Raw genomic sequence first — 17,624 nt, forward strand, 5'->3', positions numbered from 1 at the left:
TGCGCCTTGGCGCACGATCCCGTGAGATAGTAACGCATAACGTTTATATTTTTTTAGGTTTACAAATAGTTGCGAATGACATTAATTGAAAAGCGGCCAATGTTTAATCTAGAAAGCTATCACATGTAGGAAATAGTTAGGGCTTCAACAAAAAATTGGTAAAATGAAGGTTATTGCGCATAAGTTGTTTATTGCGCTTTGATGATCGTTTTGTCATTCACTTGATAATAAGCTGAAAAAATGCTACATTGCCATTTATACAAATCGATGATATATATAGATCGATGGTATTGGAAATAGATCAATTAAAGGTGGGTAGTTTGTAGTATTCATAGATTTCTTATGTTTTATAAAACAAAATCGGTAGGAAGAACTTAGGGTAGGAATAACTTACGATAAAGCACACAAAATAACAAACGAAGCAGGAATTTAGATGTGCACCTTCGCATAGGATCCGTGAAGCTTGTGTCGATGTACATTTTATATAACAACGCTAGAATCAAATGCCAACATGATAATACATTCCTTAGATTTCACAAAACGACGTCCCTAGGATGAAATTGGGATAAATCACAAGAAAGTAAAAATGGAGCAGCAGACCAAGTGTACCAAAATAAGTAGCAATCTCATGGACAGATGCATGGGTAAAACCATTGCATAGTTGGGGAGCTGTAGCAGAAAACAAACATGTATACAAATAGATGCAAATATCAATTTAACATCCAGCCTGAGAGGTTTTTTTCCTGCCAAGTAATATCACCTTGTGGCAAAAAAATAAACAAGCATAGTTTGGAAGTTTTTTCTATTTTTAACCTCCAGCTAGGAGTACTACCACTGAAACCACAAGTTACAATGCCTGACATCACTGTCATTCACTGATTTGGTAGAGAAGTTGGTACATCTAGCAAAAACCTGTCCAACCCTGCTCTCTCTCCATGTCGACCAAAATCTCCAATCCCGCGTCACATGCAGCTCCAGATCCTATCCTTGTCCTTGATTCTTTATTCCCACCAGAGTGAGAATAAACAGTGGAGATTGGGAGGACGGGAGAAGCTAGCTGGAGGCAGCGCGCCGGCCGCATTGCAACTTGCAGCAGCGGCGGAGCTGAGAGCTCCCTGGACGCCTGCGCCTGGTCACCTCGCCGCCGCTACTGCCCACCGCGGCCACCAGCAGGCGGCCGTCTCAGGCTCTCGCCCAATAGCAGCTCGACCGCTGAATCTCGGTGAGGCCCTGTACTTTTCAATCTTGCATACATATTGAAGTTGTTAGTAGTGTGCCATTTTTAGAAATTTCAGTGATTAAAGAAGATTTGTTTTATTTCAAGATTCTATTCTTTGTTACAATTTCTCGCTCGAATTATGTACTCCCTCTGTCCTACAAAAGTTGTCTGAAATTAGTCAAAATTTGGATGTATCTGGAAAGTTGTCAAAATTTGTTTGAAACATCTTAGGAAAAGAAGATCCAAAATGGATAAAATAAATGAAACATACCTTGAGGTAATATGGTGAGCCACTAACAGTCTCAAAGCAAAAAATCCTGATTCAGACTTGCATATGCTTATGTTGCTCAATTGTCCGAATGACACAAGATGGCGAGCATTCTCAGCTAAACCAGAAGTATGAAGATATCAACTGTAACATGACTTAAAACCGTAATAAAGAAAAATAATACATCCACAACTTAACTTGTACATAGTAGCTGTCTTAAACCTCCATCTATTCAGTCAAAAAAGAGTAGGCAAAAGAATAGTTTTTTTTTGGAAAGGCTACTTCATATGTACTCAAGCCGTGATACAAAACAATCAAAGCATCAAACCATGGTAATTAGTAAATATACATGCATTTTGCAAGCATGTGTAAATAACTACTGCGTAAATACTCGATCTTCCTGAGTACAGAAAAAATGCAAACAGATACAAAACAATCAAAGCATCAAACAATGTTAATTAGTAAATATACTTGCGATTTGCAAGCGTTCATAAAGAACATATCGTATATTTCTCTAATATAAATGATTAAATTGAAATAGTATCCCAGTGCTACCTTAGAGGGCATCAACACTTCTTTGCTATTTTGTGGTAGAAATCATGAAACCAGAGTTTAATAGCCAAAAAATTTGTAGAACCATAAATTGTAGGCACCAATGCTTTTCTTGGGAATTAAAAGACCATATTTTTGGAGAATTTTTTTTGTCGAATGTTGGATTTAACCAGGCATGATCCAATCCAAGTTTTCACCATGCTAATGTTACTGGACTCCTTTGAGTAAAAATAGTGCAGTAAAAGTACGAATGATATCATAGGAAAGGTGTGAATTACTCAATACAAAATTGTGAATTACTCGTTATTTAAATCTTCATAGTTGATTACTCAATACAAAATTCTAATCCAACTTGCATGTACCTTTTGGGCAGAATAATGGTGACCATGTAGTGCCGAATTCAATCTCCATTTTGCATTTTCTGCACACAGAAATAATAATACCAGCCAGGTTAGCTTCTTATGGTGACGATGCACTATTGAAGGCCAAAAGCAAGCAAGAAAATACAGTACTCATACCCATCGAATTAGATTGCTTGCACATACTACGATAATATATAAAACCAGGTCAGCAAGCACCAAAGCCAGCGACGCAAAGGATGCTCAACCATACGCATTCATACATGCAGCAGTTGCAAAATTTCTAAGGGCATGCATCCAGTGAAACATATATCCCTGGTTCAGGAATGAGAGAGTGAGATTTTTTTAATCTTTTCTAGTACACAGATTGCAGGATGCCTGCATTTTTCTTAGATATATAATTTCCAAGTGAGCTCTGTGGCAATATTATGATACACATACATCCTAGGATTTTCATTCTTATTTAGACGAAAGAAAATAGAAGTCGTTGGCCTCTACTTGCGCCAGTTCTTCCTCACCGCTCAATCATTAGGAAACATTCTCTCAAAAACATTAAAAAAACCAGGATTGCTTCATCAAGTTGGGAAAAATTACTTGAAACAACTTTAGGAAAATCCAAACATAAACAATTCAATACTAACGAATTAGCAGTTCAAATCACATCACTTTTACTCGGTGTCGTACGGAACCATAGATTTACGGCAAGTTGTACAGGAAGAGAACCAATAGCATTGGTCAGGGCTAAGTTTTGTGATGAAAACAGTACATAATAACTTAGTTTTCTGCAAAGAAATGCCAAGATTAAGCACTCTGGAAGATGATGATAGACAATAGATAAACCATAAAATTGTGGACACACCTTGTGTTCCCAGATTTTCAAGTCAACCAGTTCAGAATTAGTCTTTGTCATGAGATCAACCTGGCACTTATCTCGGTAGTAGAATGTCCCGGGAGTGGAATACTCTAGGCATCAGTGACTATGTTTTGTATCGTGTAGGTGAAAAGTAGGAACAGTCGGGCTCAATTACACGAACAAATTGAAGTCCCTAAGCATATATGCATCAATTACCTTGTAAGCAGCTTGTTGATCTCAGGAAGATCCTCATTGATGTATGACCTATGATCAAAAGTAAGAAAAGTCTCTAAAAAGGGCTAAAAAGAGACATGGATGGTCATGGCACTGTTCTAGAGACAGACACTTGGTAAGTAAATATAGAAATAGGAAAATATGATAGAGACCTAAGCATGGATAAATCAGCCAACAGACCACTTTGTACACCTTAATGTACATCTATACATGTCATAATCTGAACAGATCAGAGAAACCAACAAACTGAAACTACAACTACCAAATACAAATACAACTCAATCGGTCTAAGATAAAAGCAAAAGTCAAACAACCAGCAGTTAGGCGATAGCAACACAAGGCAATGCACAACACAACAAATATTTTTCGCTCTTGATTACTGAATCATCTAACAATATCTGCAGGGTAGCGGAGATTCAGTTTCTCAATCTATTTAGGAATTAGAATAATGATAGGCATTTATAAAACTTGGTCATGTAAGCGCTGACTGTGGCTCTCTTGCTAAATCGTATAACACTATAAAAGATAAAGAAGCGGTGGGCATCTTATTGAAGGGGATAGGAGCTCAAATGAATTGCTAATTGTAACTTGCCGGTGTCTGCCAAAGCGTACACGCACATAAATGCTGAGAACATATGTCCACAGAAGAGTATCAGCCTAACCTAGACACTGGTTTTTCTCACACAGAATACCCAATACATTCTCAGGAGATTTTTGTAGTTGTGTTTCTTTGGTCCCAGCAAAAACTTCTTTATCTCAAACATTTCCCTCCTAAAGCCTTTCCATGAACAAATCAACACATTCTAAGGGGATTTCTCCAGACATGTTGTTTCCCTAGAACAGAAAAATAAAGATCCATCAATGAACAAGTCATGTAGCCAATTATGTGTAAAGCCTAGGCAGTAATGTGTGTTATCCACTTCTGTAAAACATGAATAAGAAATCATCTACTCCATTTGACATCGACAAAATAGAGGAGTGAAAGCACCATTGTTTCCATCCAATGTATGAACCATACGTTCTTGCCCGATACAGATATATGCTTCTAATAAAGCCGCTCTACGCGATGAAGTATGCAATGCATTGCCGCTATATAGATAAATGCATATTTTGTAAATGACCTTATAGAGTATGCGATGCATTTTGCATTCACATTCAACTTACATCTCCAAAGGTCACCAGCTAGGCCATTTTCTTCTCCTTAAATAGTAAATATAACCATATTAGCTGGGACTTTTATCAAGAACCTTTTACGCATAGACGAAAACAGGTCTACACAAACAAAGATGAGATTTTCCCATATGTTTGAGAGAGAGAACCTGATAGTCTTTGAAGAAACTCAGTAGTAGAAAAAACAAATATTTGAGCTTGCATACTTCAATTAGGAAAGTGAGATACCACTTTAGTGGAGATGGTCATAGCAGCCTCCTTTTATTAAATTTAGACTATGTGCTGCTTTCCTAACTGTCTCTCGTCTAGCAGCACCGTATCCATCAAGTTATTACAATCACTTCCTTGACAACCTGTAGTTTCCTAAACTGGGTAAGAACACTCACATAGATTATTCCATCAACTTTGCTGAACTAATGCAGATCTGGAGAAAAATACAGATCCCAATTAGCTCCATGGTTCAAACCAGAAAGGTCCAACCTTTACCAGCGTGAAGGGCAAGAATTTGGCAAGACCTTCCACTACTAATGCTAAACTGATTCACGAAGAAAATAAAAATATGGAATATTAAGCATAATTCAGAACCCCCTTGCGCTGCTCCTCATTCTCCTTGGTCAAACGATAAAGACGATTCTGGCTACTATTCTTCAAAGGTCGCCAGCTAGGACATTTTCTTCTCATTAAATAGTATCTACAACCATATTAGATAGGATTTTTATCAAACACCTTGTAAGCACAGACAAAAAGGGATCTGCACAAACAAAGATGAGATTTTCCCGTACATTCGAGAGAGAGAGAGAACCTGATGGTCTTGTTTGAAGAATGATTATGGCTACTATTCTCCAAAGGTCACCAGCTAGGCCATTTTCATCTCCTTAAATAGTACATACAACCATATTAGCTAGGATTTTTATCAATGCTTTTATTAGAAATTCAAATACCATCTTTTAGGAAAAAAGTTTAATTGCTGAATTTTGGATTCAACCAAGCAATATTCAATAAAAGTAACCTTATAACACCCAATGTAGGGCCTATTGCAATTGGCAGAACCAAGTGATAACAACACAAAGGCAAAATAAATCAGTTGCCTCACATAACTTATATGCCGGAGAATTAATTTTACATCCTAACCAGTAGATACCTCACATAATTAATATGGCATAGGTTTTATTTCCTAACCCACAGATGCCTCACGTAATTAATATGTGTCCTCGCCGTACACCCGGTATAAATAATATGTCATAGAGCATAGGTGGAGAACACTCACTTTCTAATATCACCAAATGGAGGAGCTTGTGTGGGCACTGGAATTCCCCTGCATCGCCATGGAAGATCTTTGAACTGGGAGCAGCCTCAACAACAACGTTTCTTTGGCCTTTTACCCCGCAAGTCACGGTCTTACACCTCTTCCCAAGCGACTGCAGGAAGAAGGTTATCTTCATTGAGCACATTAGGAGAGAGTGAGATGAAAATCATATGATGCATATGACAGTCCCTCAAGAACATTGTTTTGAGCATATACTCATGTATCGGTATCTCATATAATCAATATTCCATTATATGAATGAATAAAAGAGACAAAATATCAAATGTAAAGAAAATTCGTGCAAATGTTTGTACCTCAACATGATAGTGCCATTAGTTTTTTGTGTTCTGTAATTCTTCCATGCGCAGTCTGCACCTCCTATTCATGGCCTATTACCTAATTATAGCTAATTAAAAAGAAAGTCAAGAATGTCAATACAAATTTCATGACGCAGACATGACTCCAGATTAACTTGCTGAAAAGTGAAACCTGACCTAAACATATATCCAAATTAGTAGATGAATCAGAAAGAATAAATAAACTGATGAACATTAAACGAAAAAGGGGAAGGATGGGGCTGAAAACTTAGCCTTCCTGCACCCAAGCTGACCAAACTAACCAGCTAATGAACATCTATTTCCTCGTAGGCTAAATTTTCCTACTTCCCGAGTCTTCCTTATGCAACATCATTTATGTATCAGCAATAGCTATGCGTATGTGGAAGCACAACATGATTACTCAGAACAGTTTCATGAAAATGGTAACGATCTATTTTTTTTCAGTAGATGCCATAAGCTGCAGGAGTGTAAACCACTCTCATCATACATACATGTATTCTACAAAACAATAAATCCAACTTAAAGGGCCATGTCAGTCACGGACGCAACACAAATAATTTCATCCCTAACAAATAGTGCAGATCATAATATTTTCTGTCAACAACTCCATTTCGCTGGAGTACTGAGGTGTACAAAAAAAAGAAAAAGTTGAATAACTTGAACAATTTGAAAGCAATAATTGACAGTGACCTAGCAATCCGAAGCTCACCTGAACCAGCATTGAATCCAACGGTGTTCATCTCAGCCCAAACAACACAGGCGAGCCGCAGGCCAGTAATCGCCCAAACAACAACCAGTTATGCATCCATTACGTGGATTGGGACACATGGGCTACCTTTGTATGGACGATGAAGTCCCAAGCATGTGGCAGCTGGCCAGAGATGCCACCAGCCGCTCTTCCCGGCGATGGCACGGCAAGCAGCGTTGGTGCGACACACAACACCGCTCCGTCGACCTACGCTGCTCCTCCCGGCGATGACACGACGTGAGAGGCGGAGGTAGGAGAAGGCTTTTCTGCTCCCGCCGGCTACCAGCTGCTCCTCCCGGCGAGGGCACGGCCCGCAACGGTGGCGGCGCGGCTGCACTGATCGGTCGATCTGCGCTGTTCTGCAAGCCACCAGCTGCTTCTCCTGGGGCGCGGCACGGAGCGAGGAAGACGACGACGCCGTGGTGGGGGAGGAGAAGGACAACGCGAGGACGACAGCGGGCAGTGGCGGCTGAGCCGACGACGCGGAGGGAGGAGGGCAGGGGCGAGCGCTGGGGGGTGGCGGCTAGGGTTGGAGCCTGGAGGGATTGGCAGAGAGGAAAATCGAGGGGATTGGTTGACCCCTACGGGAAAGGATTGGTGGGTGGCAGCAGGGCAAGGGATTGGTTGGCCCTTCACGTCCATTTGAGCCCCTGACATACCCCACAAAAATAATCAAAGAGAGACTGTCAAGTAGGCCTAAACTTGTCCGGTCCCAACAATCAGTGACCAGATCGCTGTGCACAAGCAAAATGCGAAAATACTATTCACAGGGGTAAAAAAGACTTACCATGATCAAACGGTGGGGGTTTGCTCTAATGGTTCGATCCGACGGTAACTAAACTGAAATCACCGTGAGTGCTCCATGGGGTTGCATCAATTATACCTTTAGATGTTTGTCTAGAGATACTAGAACACTGTGGTAGCTCAATGGGATGAAGCCTTTGTTTCCCAATCCCAGATCATGAGTTCAAACCTCCGCACCACTCAAATTTATTTTTATTTTTAAAAATTATGCTAGACATTGTAGTATGTTTACAACATGAAATCTAGCCTCGTACTGTTTTGTAGAGTTTTTTTTTATCGTCTCTTGCTTGCAAACTATGTTTTCATGCTACGAGAGGCTTTGCTATTTATTTAGACTAGCAAAGAAAGGCGCGGCGGCACGCCGCGCCCACAAGTTAGTCAGGAGTTGGAGCATAAACGATAATTCCATGCTACATTACGACGATGATGTGCTCAAGTGAGGAATTGAACAATAAATGATGTTTCTATGTTAAGGTAAAAACAAGGGATAAGCAATTGGTTACATTCAGAAATCAAACAAACGGACACTAATCATAGGAAATACAACAATAAGAAGTTACATAGATTACAACGTGGAAGTTAAACATTGTCTCACATAAGAACAAAAATGAATCGTAAGGAAAATTTTACATAAGAACAGAAATAAGCCATAAGTATAAAAATCTTGGGCACATGTGGAACACTATATGTGGAACCGTGCCATGTGCACTGCCATCTACAACACCCTGCCTAGAGTAGGCGTTTGCAAAAGTTTCAAGGCTTCGGCGGTTTATTTTCTCCAGTGACATGCGCCTAACAGATAAGATCACAACTAAGGGCAGCGAAATCAGGTACATAGTACACATCGAGTAGATAAAACTCGAAGGAAACAACCAAATACTAAGTTAGGGTAAGTGCCTTCTTTTTTCCTTTGCCTACGAACATCACCGCTTGCTGTCATCATCCTCATTGTCAGATAAGAAAAATATTGGCAGAGGGACAACAGGCTGGTATGGTTCATATTCTCTTGGAAGAGGATCCTGGCTCATCATCGCCGGTAAAGCCATCACCGTCCCGCCCGAGGAGCCTTTCGATCACCATCTAGTTGGCGATGTAGAAAGCCCATGTGACTTCCCTGTCATGTTTGGACCGGGTGGACTCCTCGATGATTCCCTTGATGTGTTCTATGACTAAAAAACAGATCAGACTTAGAAGCTTGGACTAATAGTAGAGCTAATGCATTATAATGATTCAATGAAGAACTCACCATTCTAGTTAATGAATGTGCGATTTGCAAATAGAAACTGTTTAAAAATCTAAAACTACAGTGTAGTGGCATGGTCCAAAAAAATAGAACTTAGAAGTTTGGACTGCATGGAGAACAAATTTAACATAGAGGACTTCTGCTAACTTTGTTTTGCTAGCCAAGTGGATGCAAACACACCAAGAGCGTGTCGGGGCCATAGCACTATAGCACCATGGCAAAGCCATCATGACCAAGAAAAGAAATCTTGGTGCACTTTATACCTAAAAATAGAAATATTTTTTCCTGCAATTTGGAAGATAATGAGAATAGCATAGAGTAGACATTCAAAGGTAAATTTTTGCTACATATCAACTTGGAACCAAACATAATATTCAATACCTTCTACAGTGGTTCTAATTCTCTTATCTAGCTTTGGTTGACCATTAGACCATCAAAATGAAGCTTGATGAACTGCTTCCTAAACGGGTGAGATAACACTGTGCAAGGAGAACTTACTGAATTGTTTCTCTATATGGTAACCTGATCTCAGACATATTGAACAAATAAAAGGAAAACTGTGTGGTATGTAAAAACTCAAGTAGGCTAATTCTGGTCCCCTTTCAACGGAATTGTACTTACTCAATGATACATCCTAACTACTCCCTCCGGTCCTTTTTAACTGACTCGAATTTGGTATAAAATTGTACTAAATCCGAGTCAATTAAAAGAGACCGGAGGGAGTACATGTGACACCTTACAACGATATATTAAACTCAGCTATGATACCATAACTATATATAAACACATCATCAAGAAAAAAAATGTTCCGAAGCGAGTTGGTAGTGAATGCATAACTGGTAAACTAATTAAACTATCTTTACAAATCACATGAGTTGTGTTGAAATGCAAGAAAAGGTTTATTTCTTATATTCTGAAGGCTAGGTGGAGAGATAAATAAATAAATAAACAGAAGATTCACATTCGTATAATCAATCCAAAAATTAAGCACATATGTTGAACTCCCAAATAAACCTACTGCTTAGATTAAGATCCCGTCATGTATACACTTTTCTGCCATTCCACGTAAGACTTTTAGGTGAATAAGAGTCTAGGTCACCAATGAGGTTGGTGGGTGGGACTCATAAAGCATTAATGCAATGCTAAGTTAGCCAAATATACAGATTGAACAGATAAGGGGTGTTTCTTCATATCTGAAAAATAATATGACAGTTGAAGATTTAGAACTATGTGTTCCTTAAAAGTTATGAATTAACCAAACTGCAAAAAATTCAATAATATGGAGACAATAACACCATGCATTTCTTCTAGGGTTGATGAACAAATATATGCCAATACCACCATGCACACCTCAAGCTTGTAAGGTGACCTGATCATGCTAACCAGAACTTTCATCAGCCGTCATCACTTCAGAAATGATGTGTATGGCTGATAACTCTTCCATGAAGTGAACGATGATATCAAGAGAACCGAACTTGAAATATTTTGAGAAAAGGTAAGTTAATTGCATTCATATCCCTGTGTGCCAGGTTATCAATTCAAAATTGAAAAACTGAGAAGGGTTAGGACAGTAATAGAGAAATGTAGCTATAATCAGTGTCAGCTTCAATAGATGAAATTAAAAGTTATATTGGTTTCCAACAATGTAACCGCCTAGCCCTAAACATTAATTACTTATTCGGTAACTTAGCAGTACATAAGTAACTGAATAGAAGAAATTAAGGATATAAGGACAAAATGTTCAAGAAAGATAGTAGGATGAAATGGCTTAGCAATACATAGGAATAGAGTAGGTGAAAGAAATCATAAGACCAAAATGTTCAAGAAAGATGGCAGACTTAAATAGCCGATCCATTCTAATTGAGAAAAAAATTGAAACGAAAAATTCGCAAAGTTGTATGTTCCTCACAAAGTTGTTTCATGAAAAATTGAAATGAAATTTCATGAAATGACGCGCTCGCAAAGTTGTTTCATGAAAAATAGACTTGTGTCGTGTGGCATATGTGTTAAAAGACAAAATTCAATGGTAGAAATGAGGTTTTTTAAGAAGATACATTTTCTCTTTTTTACATAGACCACAAAAAATGTTGTTTCCTAACGAAACTTGACGAACAAACATAAATTATGGATATGTACATGTATAATTTTTTGTCAAATTTTTTCGATATTTCGAAATATAATTTTTTGGTAGAGGGAGCATATGCACCTGGGAGCCGAATTGAATTTCTCTGCTATTTCTTGTTATGTAATACACCAATAGCAAAATATGAGAATCTTGAATCTTACACAATATACATTCTATAGGTGAATGCAATGAATAAGTGCCTAATTAGCATGTTCCTAAATTCATGGCAATTGCCCATATATGGATGGCCAGGAAAATACACCTATGCACAAATCAGAACTGAACTGAAACTACAAAATAGTTCAACTGAGGGAAAAAAAACACTTAAGCGTATCATTAACTGTTTACTTACATTAACCCTTATTTGATAGAGCTATGACCATGTTCTCTATATGTGCACATTCCTTGAACCAGGGAAACATTACATGTTTAGTTCCAAATGATTTGAGTTCATTTGGAATAAAAAATAACCAGAAGAATGGATTCCTTGAAAAAAAAAGTAATTGTATAGGCTCAGATCCAAATTGTTGATTTCATCTTGAATAGAAAAAATAATAAATCAGAAAACAAAAATTCCCAGGACACATATAACCCGTAGTAATCTTGATTTGGTTCTTGTTCAAAGCATTTGATATCCACTATCTATTGCTCTAAAGAATAGTATGCTAAGACAGTACGTCGTAATCATATTAGCTTCTTGTTCAAAATGAGCCGAGGTTTTCCTGATTGACAATATTTTTTAGGAAAAACTGAATCACACTAATAGTACTTCTGTACAATGTGATATCCAAATTACAAAGTCCAAGTGTGTAACTAACCATAGCGTAGGGAATAAGTTGGATGATTTTTGTTTTGACTCTACCACGGCACACTTGTATGATTGGGCCCCGTTCCATTTTTCAAAAGAACACCATCAGTTTCCATCAGTTTCCACCTGCTACTATTTTGTACACATGAAACTAATCGTGACCCTTAAGCATATGCAACATTAAGCCAATTATTCAATTCATTGGTTATTAAAAAAAATCAACAAAGGAAACTACCTCCAACGTCTCACCACTTTATCCAAAATTCCCAATATATTATAAGAATGCAAGTACTTCAGACAAACGATTGATTTAGAAATGACATGGCAGCAAAAAACAACTTCAAGATGCTTAATGATTTGGATTATTTCACAATTATTAGTAGACCATCAGGTTGATGAATCTTAAAATACTTTATCTCCCATCTATTTGGAAGTGGTAAAATTCTGTTAACGAAGATTGAAGAGATAAACAATTATATGTGGATTATGTCCACAATGAATATTTATATTACTCTGTAGCAAATTAGTAAGGATTGGCAATGCTGGATATAAATTTATTCAAGCATGATTTGCCTAATCTGATCAACATAAGTTCAGACATGATAGTATGTAGAGCTCTTAACGAATGGCACAAAGAGAAGCGGTCAACATTTATAAAAAGGGAGTTTTATCTAACGTAGTTTACCAATAAAAGTCGCATATCTAGACTATAATACTGATGGGAGAGCAATATATTTAATGCTGCTTCATAGGCAAGCTTTCTATGCTAGTTACCACGATAACCAAAGTTTTCATCTCCTCACAGATAAGATAATTGTAAACAGAAAGATGTAACATACCTAGTTCTTCAGGACAAGGGACCAGATGTGGACCATGAATACCTCGGCCAGAAGCCTGGTTAATGCGTACATATTTCATTCAAAATGAAATATCGAAACTGAACACTTGTTTCATTTCGCTGATTAAAACACTCGTAGCACTTAAGTGAGAGTAGAAAAGATTTAAAATTATCCCTTCAGAAAAACGATATGATGCGCAAAGTCCATGTTTATTCCTCACCAGTGATTGCAAATCCGTGAATCAAAGACACCTGCACCAAGAACAGAAAAACTTAATATTGAGCGATAATCAGACAAACAACAGTATATATGGTGAACTTAAAAGTAAGAGATGGACATGCCCAATTTAATTTATCTTTTATTGTAAATATGATAACATTTGCCTCAGATTTTATTAGAACACACCAATGTAGCTCTGTTTCAAGGTTGTTTGCAACCATATGTTCACATGGAAATAAAACTGAAGAGTGCACAAGAAGAACGTGAGAAAATAGGAGCGAACCATCGATGAATTCAGACATATCCACCGTGCATCCCTCTTCTAAATGCAGAGTGGCCATGCTTGCTCTACCAATCAGAGCGTCACACACCCTGCCATCAAGAATCCATGTGCCGCTCAACCAGCAGCCTTATCGATCCGCTCCTGCTGCAGACTCCCTCCATTAGCACAATCCTCCGCGTGGGCATCATCATCTTCGTCTGGGTAGAACCTAGAAGCAAGGCAGCCTCAAGGACGCCCTCCTGGACCATGAGCACGCACCAGCGTTGCTGGCCGTCGAGCACCCACACGGCAGACCAACCGGCAAGTTAAGGACTGCTGTCCAAGGGAGCCAGATCAGTAGGGGCGGTGGAAGTACCTGACGAACGGCCGGAAGCGGAGACGATTCACCTAGGCACCTAGGACACAGAGAGCGGCAAGACATGAGCATGGCGGAGCAAATCACCAAACATGTGGGGAACACTAATACAAAATGCATATCCTAGAACTTTCTTCCCAGACATTTAACATGAAAGAGAGATAGAGCGAGAGATAACTTTAACCTGGTCTGGATCCATCGATTCAAGAGGAGGGAGAGAAGCAGGCGAAGCGGCGCCGCGGACGCGAGGCACCTTATCGTCGTACGGCCGGCCAACAAATCCAAAGGTCGATGGGGTCGCCCTGCTCCTCCCCGCTCGCCTCGTCGGGTGCCATGAACGGTGGCGTGCCCCGAGCCCGCCGAATCCAGGGTCGTCGCAGAGCCGGAGTCTGTAATCTCGCCGTGGAGGTACGCGAGGCCCCTCGAGGCTACCTCCTTTCCTCTCCACCTCGTTGGCGAGAAAGCCGCCCAATACGAACTCGAGGTATTGCTGGTACTTGCAGCCATCCTCGGCAGCGTCCACACGCAGCACAACCGCCGCCGTCGGTCCCCCAACCGAGCAGACCGGCGGCTTTTCCATCCACGCCGCCGGCGAAGGACCAGAGCGCCGGTAGGTCGTAGACGTCGCCGGTCTCTCCCATGACGCGTAGGTGACCAAAGCCACACGCTGCCGCTTTGCTCACCGGCCACCTAGCGCAACCCGCGCTACCTTCGCTCGCTTCTCGCATCGACTGGATCTGGCTTCGGTTTGGATGGGGCTAGAAACGAACAGAGTGGGCGGCGATGTGGATGAAGAAAGAAGATGAGAGAACGCCTGTGCTCCGGTGTCCCCCCCTTGGCGAACGACGTTCAGGTGAAAAACACAAGGACGGTCAAGATTACCCGATACCCCTTCGGCGTTGTGTATAGCGGGCCGCGCGGGATTCATTTGTACGGTATTGTGTACGTATACGGGAAAGACGTGGCGAGCAACGTGGCAAGGGAGAGGAGGCGTCGGTGACGTGTAGTCAGACGTGGCGAGGGAGCGGAATCGTCGGCGATTATAAAAGGTCCCGTCTGGCACGCCCGCTGCCATTTCCCCCGTTCCCCATCTTCTCCCTCTCCCTCACTCCGCCAAAAACCCGCCTCCCTCTCCCTCACTCCGCCCGCCCGTAGTTTAGGTATTGTCCGCGATCCAGTAGATCCGTACGCGATGGAAGCAGGGGGAGCTGCCGCGGACGATGTGAAGACGGTGGCCGTGGTGGAAGTTGATCCATCCGTGGTGGAAAGCGGTGCTGGAGGGTCGGCGGTCGCTGCGAGGACCACCGCCGTGGAGTCCTCCGTCATCGGGTCGGCGGTCGCTGCGAGGACCACCGCCGTGGAGTCCTCCGTGGCGGCAACGGCCGATGTGGATGCGGGCGAATCCGCATGCGGTGATGCTCGCCGCAGCCGTGAAGGTGGCGGCGGATCTTGTGGAGGAGGCTTCATCCTCGGCGGCGGTGAAGACGGTGGCGGATCCGGTGGCTGCGCCGGCTGCCGGCGACGTAAGTGAGGTGCGGGCGGACATGCGGATGGAGGTAAGTTCTTCTGTCCCTTCTTTTTGCTTTCGATTAAGCGGGTCTACCAGGCTAGAATGGGTGCACGGATGCATGGGGGAGTGCCTTGGAGATGAAAAAGACCTAGGAAGAACGAATGATTTTGTATGTTTTTTAATTGTCTGGACATCGAAGGATCTTGGGCGTAGTTCTTTTGCTGCTAAAAGTATGAATAGGAATAGAGATATGTTGCTATGCCGGTTAATGTGTAAGAAAGAAATAGTTGGTACCTATGATCGAATTTTTGTTTGAACAGAGATTTTTGTAGGTTTATATTGGGTTGTGAATGCAATAAATAACCTAGCCCGTTGTATTGATTCGTGATTGATGCTTGGATATGAATTGCAATATGGGTTGTAAGTGAGAAAAATAGCAGAAATGTTGATTTGTTTCCTGATTTATGCTAGTTATGAGTTGCAATGTGGGTTACAAGTAACATTTGGTGACATAAGAATTAACTTAAAATTTAGTAGACCGACAATTATTGAGACAGAAAAATTAAATTGATCTCTTCAATGCTTTGTCAAGTACATTTTAAAGGTTGATATCAGTAACTACATTTTATAGGTTGATATTGATATGTTGCCTGGTACAAATAGCTTGAAATTAGCAAAATTAGTTATACATAACTTGCTTGTATGAGGATACATGTTTGCAAAGTTATGATTGCCAAAGTGATGCAACTCTGTAGCAAATTTTACCACTTGTTGGGGGTTGTTCCTTTCTTATTTGTCAAGGCTAGGAAGTGAGGACTTATGTATTTTGTTTGCAGGTTGGTGAAGGGTCGAGGAAGCGGAAGCGCGAGGAGGAGGAGCCTGTGCCTCCTCCAATCCAGGAGGAGCTAGAACCTGTCCCTCCTCCAATCCAGGAGGAAGTACATGTCCCTCCTCCAATCCGAGGAGGAAGTACCTGTCCCTCCTCCAATCCGGGAGGTGCTCGCTCCAGGGTCCGCTCGCTCCGACATTGGCTCGCTCCACCGTCCCTGATCCATATGCGGAGTTGGAGGAGTCAGATGGCTCCCTTGAGGTGAGCTTTACAGCTTTTAATCTACCCTTGCATGTATTTCATTGTGTTTGCTTTGTATCTGTAATTGTAACTTTTTTGACACTTTGTTGTTCTCCAGTATGACTCCCGAGATTCAGCCGAGTTACGTGGACAGCGGGAACATAGGTTCCTTCAAGAGGAAGCTACTGCGGAAGCCGGATGTCTGGGGACCTCCCTTTCAAGAAGAGGGGAAGTACTTCTGTCCATGGCACAAGATGAAGCCTAAGGGTGGCATGCTTCGGAACTCCGAGGCAGACACTGCGAGGAGCTAGCCCATGCCGGCACCTCGAAGCGGATAAGGGCGAGCATCAAGGGCTGCTGATGGTGCTTGCTATGGAGGATGCTGACTAGTTCCTGTGGACTGCTGATGATGCATGCTATGGAAGATGTGCTACCTTTGCTTTTGGTTAATGATGTTTGAACTTGTGTTGTAAGGTGTCTTGAACAATGTTTGATTTGGTGTTGAACATCTGCTTCTGTGATGAACTACTTAATGTGATGTTGTCAGACCATCTAGTATAGTGATGGTCTTAATTAATTAATGTGTGTGAAACTATGTTCTGTGATGAAATATTATTTAGGTGATGATGGTTAGTTCTGCCTATGATTTGGAGTGATGGTGTTTGCATGTATGTGCACATTGCATGCTGATGGTTGCCATCATCTCAAAAGTAGGTCGTAATTAGAGGAAACATCCAACTTGTTCATGTCTTTATCTTGCTCATTGCCTATGTTACGACGGTGGAGATCATAATTTACATGATGTTTGTATGAAAATAACTTTGATAGTTATTAATTTATCAATTTATTGTGTCCACATTAGCCGAGACAAGCATTGCACGTGCAAACTTAGTAGCATGAGATCTTGGTTGAGATGAGATGGTTTGGTTAAATGTACCATGTTCTTGTGTTGTTTGGGTTTGAATTTGGAAATTTTGTAATAAATGTACTTTACTTAGTCGAAAGTAGAAGCAGCACATTGATTATTTAGGAGGAAAGTAGTCGGCATGGGCTTGATGTCATGTTCTTGAGTGGGCCCGAAAGTGGCCGTACACACGAAACCTAGTATGTTTATACTTATTATTTGTAGAATTATCTTTTTATCATAATTATTGAAAGAACAAGAATTGATATAATTGTTTGTAATAGAATACAACTTTACATGGCATGGGGTTTGATATTTTGTGGTTGCTAACATGGTGGGGATGTGTCAACGCGGGGGTTTTCGGTGGAAAGAGGGGGAAATGACCAAAAAGTGACCAAAACCACCATGGAATGGGGCA

The 17,624-nt window shown here is 40.9% G+C and overlaps 2 long non-coding RNA genes across 16 annotated transcripts; both read right to left on the reverse strand.

The window, feature by feature from the left end:
• Positions 1-669: 669 nt before the first annotated feature.
• On the reverse strand, positions 670-7,428 carry LOC124692658. 12 transcript variants are annotated; one of them, XR_006999637.1, is made up of 5 exons: positions 6,276-7,428; positions 5,923-6,073; positions 4,805-5,529; positions 4,607-4,685; positions 670-4,319 (listed from the first exon to the last, which is right to left on the reverse strand). It is a non-coding gene; the product is annotated as an uncharacterized LOC124692658 (long non-coding RNA). The 12 variants fall into 12 exon arrangements; XR_006999638.1 differs by having other exon boundaries at positions 670-1,605; positions 2,402-2,460; positions 2,558-5,529; XR_006999628.1 differs by having other exon boundaries at positions 670-5,529; positions 6,276-6,367; positions 7,009-7,428.
• A 1,073-nt stretch (positions 7,429-8,501) lies between these two features.
• Positions 8,502-14,528, reverse strand: LOC124692659. Of its 4 annotated transcripts, XR_006999642.1 has the most exons (4): positions 13,908-13,923; positions 13,724-13,763; positions 13,369-13,634; positions 8,502-13,117 (listed from the first exon to the last, which is right to left on the reverse strand). It is a non-coding gene; the product is annotated as an uncharacterized LOC124692659 (long non-coding RNA). The 4 variants fall into 4 exon arrangements; XR_006999640.1 differs by having other exon boundaries at positions 13,369-13,763; positions 13,908-14,528; XR_006999641.1 differs by having other exon boundaries at positions 13,724-14,528.
• Positions 14,529-17,624: the final 3,096 nt, after the last annotated feature.

Source organism: Lolium rigidum, chromosome 2 (assembly GCF_022539505.1).
Source record: "Lolium rigidum isolate FL_2022 chromosome 2, APGP_CSIRO_Lrig_0.1, whole genome shotgun sequence".
NCBI lineage: Eukaryota > Viridiplantae > Streptophyta > Magnoliopsida > Poales > Poaceae > Lolium > Lolium rigidum.